Genomic DNA, 3,625 nt, shown 5'->3' on the forward strand with positions numbered 1-3,625 from the left:
CCTTTCATTTCCTTAGGGGAGGTTTATTAGAATTCTAATTACGTAGTTTTCCTATTTCCCACCTACAGAATACTAGAAATGAGCGGGTTCCGTTCCCTGAGAACCGAACCCTACCGGACTTCACTACCCAAGCTCAGATCCGAGCCCCGGCTCGGGTTTTCCCGCCTGACTCAGAAACCAGAACGAGGTAAAACGTCATCATCCCGATGTCAGATTCTCGCGGGGTTTGGATTCCATATAAGGAGCCGCGTGTCACCGCCATTTTCACTCCAGTCTCGGAGAGTATTTCGAGATGACGTGTCTCCGTCCTCAGTGTCTGTGCGGTAGGGAAAGTGGGGTGATGATTCCAGTGCTATCTTGTGCTGCTCAGTCCAGTGTAGTGTCTTATGCTGCATCAGTCCAGTCACAGTGGTGGTGTCCAAAGTAGGTTTGTTTGGTACCGCACAGGACTGTATAGAAAATTTCTTTCAAAGAAAATTAGGCTTGATTATATATTGTCCTAGAAAAAAACAACAGTAAAGGAAATTAGAAATTCCCTTAAAATGAATATCAAATCTCTGAAGTTGGCGGTGCTCCCAGAGTCAATGAAACATGGAATAACAAAAAAAGAGGAAAGAGAGACTCTGTGTTGGGGCACGCTTTGTATAATGAAATAATTTAAAATATAACTTTTAATAAGCTTTTTATAAAATTATGGGTATACATAGACAAAACAAATAAAGAGATTAACACCTCTGGAGTGCAGTTATATAACCCTTTTTGCAAAGTAAAATATAATGCTGAAAATTAATCAATTCTAGCCTGAGGTGAAAATATTTAAACTGGAATATCGTCCGATAACCAGAAATTAATAATGGTAGGCGTTGTTGATTTTTTAAAATGTTGATAATTTTGATAATATCTCGCCTTCTGTTAGTGATTCTCCTGGTATGAATGAAGGATACTATTTGAAGTTGGAGATCAAGATATGATGTAGGTTTTTCTATAGAAAGATGGAAACGGTGGTGAGAGTCAAAGGTTTCACCCACACTTCTGCTTTTTGTGTTGAAAAATGGATATCCAGTTACTGTACCCAATATTCCCTAGTGGTCTCCCATCTAGGTACTAATTCGGCTTTACACTGCTTTGCTTCCAAGATCAGACGAGATTGGGCGTAGCCAGTGAAATATGGCAGTAAGAAGACCAATGATCACAAATGAGAAAGTGTGTGGTTTATGACTAACCAAATTAAAGAAGTACTTCTGCTTTCCAACTGATAGCAGAGTTTCTCTGTTTCCTAGGGAATTGCAGAGAGGTAATAATCTGGCATTTGGAAGAGAGAGTACTTTAATTTTGGAAAAAGGGATAGTATGAGTTAAGGCCCTCACCTTCTGCTATCCAATGTCATATAATGATATATAGCGGACAGAGAATGAGAGAGGTGGGCTGACTACGGCCCATAGAGATTAGAGAAAAGAGATAGATAGATAGATAGATAGATAGATAGATAGATAGATAGATAGATAGATAGATAGATAGATAGATAGATAGATAGGATAGGATAGAAAATTCTCAGACCTATTTTAGTCTGGCATTGGTATAAATAAACAAATAAATACAGAGAGCTAGTTTCAATGTATATGATGGTGATTGTAGTGTTAATTAACAGGGATACATTGTGATCCCAAGTAAGTCAAATCTTCAGACAAAACCGGCTTTTAACATATGCACAACCAGTCGTTATAATCTGACATCAATCTCACAATGACAGACACTTGTGCTGTAAATTGATATATTATAACAATCTCTGGAGTTTGCAGGAAGTAAGGCTAAATCAGTATTGTATGATTTGTATAAAGGGAACACCAAAACCAGACAGCCTGTCTGAAATAGCAAAAGGAGAGGGGGAAGAGCCCACACAAATCTATCTAGATCTCAATGGTTACATAGAAATTTCCCTGGTCTATTTTAATCCAACATCAATTCCACAGACAAAAAAACAACAAAAAAACAACAAGAAACTTCAAATAAATAAATAAGTGTATAAGTATTTTCCCCAAATGGGTCAATACGATACCAGGGTATATGTGGGCTGAATTGTGCACCAAAAAGCACCACTGACACAAACGGCCGTTTCAACATGCGGTGGCTTGTTCACTGTGTGTGGACATGGGAAAACGCTGTGCTATTTACAGTATGTTGGAGAGTGTAGAGGGAGGACGTGTCTCCGTCCTCAGTGTCCTGCATCAGTTCAGTGGTAGTGTCTTGTGCTGCATCAGTCCAGTCACACTGGTGGGGTCCTCTGCTGCCATATGTCCAGTGCTGCTGTATAAGTCCAGTCCAGTGGTGCTGTGTTGTGCTGCATCAGTCCAGTGGTGGTGTCCCTGTGCTGCATCAGTCCAGTCACATTGGTGGTGTCCTCTGCTGCCATATGTCCAGTGCTGCTGTATAACTCCAGTCCATTGTAGGGGTGCTGTGCTGTCCTGCATCGGTCCAGTGGTGGTGTCCCAGTGCTGCTGTAGTGTAGTCCAGTGGTACTGCCGTATATGTCCAGTGATACTGCCGTATATGTCCAGCGGTACAGCCGTATATGTCCAGCGATACTGCCATGTATGTCCAGTGGTACTGCCATGTATGTTCAGTGGAACTGCTGTATAATTCCAGTGATACTGTCATATAATAATTTCATTGGTACTGGTGTATAAGTCCAGTGATACTGCCATATAAATCCAGTCCAGTGGTACTGCTGTATAAGTCCAATGGTACTGCCGTATAAATCCAGTGATACTGCCGCATAAATACATTCCAGTGGTACTGCCGTAAAAGTCCAGTGGTACTGTCGTATAATTCCAGTGATACTGCTGTATAAATCCAGTCCAGTGGTACTGCTGTATAAATCCAGTGGTACTGCCGTATAATTCCAGTGATACTGCCGTATAATTCCAGTCCAGTGGTACTGCCGTATAATTCCAGTGATACTGCCGTATAATTCCAGTGGTAATGGCGTATAAGTCCAGTGATACTGCCGTATAAAACCAGTCCAGTGGTACTGCCGTATAACTCCAGTGGTGCTGCCGCATAATTCCAGTGATACAGCCATATAATTCCAGTGATACCGCCGTATAAATCCAGTCCAGTGGTACTGCCATATAAGTCCAGTGGTACAGCCATATAATTCCTGTGATACTGCGTATAAATCCAGTCTAGTGGTACTGCCGTATAAGTCCAGGGGTACTGCTGTATAAGTCCAGTCCAGTGGTGTTGTCTTGTGCTGCCATAAGTCCAGTGGTGGTGTCCTGTGCTGCATATTATTTACTCCAAATAAAGGGCTATTTACATTACTTATATTATTATTATCAAAATAATATTACAGGGTTTGCCCTGTGTGGTGTAGGGGTACGCTAGCCTGTGCTGCATATTATTATAATAGCTCCAAATAAAAGGGTTATTATTATCCAAATTAATTTTACAGGCTTTGCCGTGTGTGTGTGTGTGTGTGTGTGTGTGTGTGTGTGTGTGTGTGTGTGTGTTTGTGTGGTTTAAGGGTACGCTCTCCTGTTCCACTAATATGGTGCGTGTATTACATCTGGGCAAATTCCAGCACGTCCCATGTTGTCCCATGCACACTTGTGTCACTTAGCATAGT

At 41.4% G+C, this 3,625-nt stretch overlaps 1 pseudogene; it reads right to left on the bottom strand.

Moving 5' to 3' along the window:
- Positions 1–1,060: 1,060 nt before the first annotated feature.
- LOC134935100 (5S ribosomal RNA) lies at positions 1,061–1,179 on the bottom strand (annotated as a pseudogene).
- Between the last annotated feature and the right edge of the window lie 2,446 nt (positions 1,180–3,625).

The sequence above is a fragment of the Pseudophryne corroboree genome, chromosome 1 (genome assembly GCF_028390025.1).
Source record: "Pseudophryne corroboree isolate aPseCor3 chromosome 1, aPseCor3.hap2, whole genome shotgun sequence".
Lineage (NCBI taxonomy): Eukaryota > Metazoa > Chordata > Amphibia > Anura > Myobatrachidae > Pseudophryne > Pseudophryne corroboree.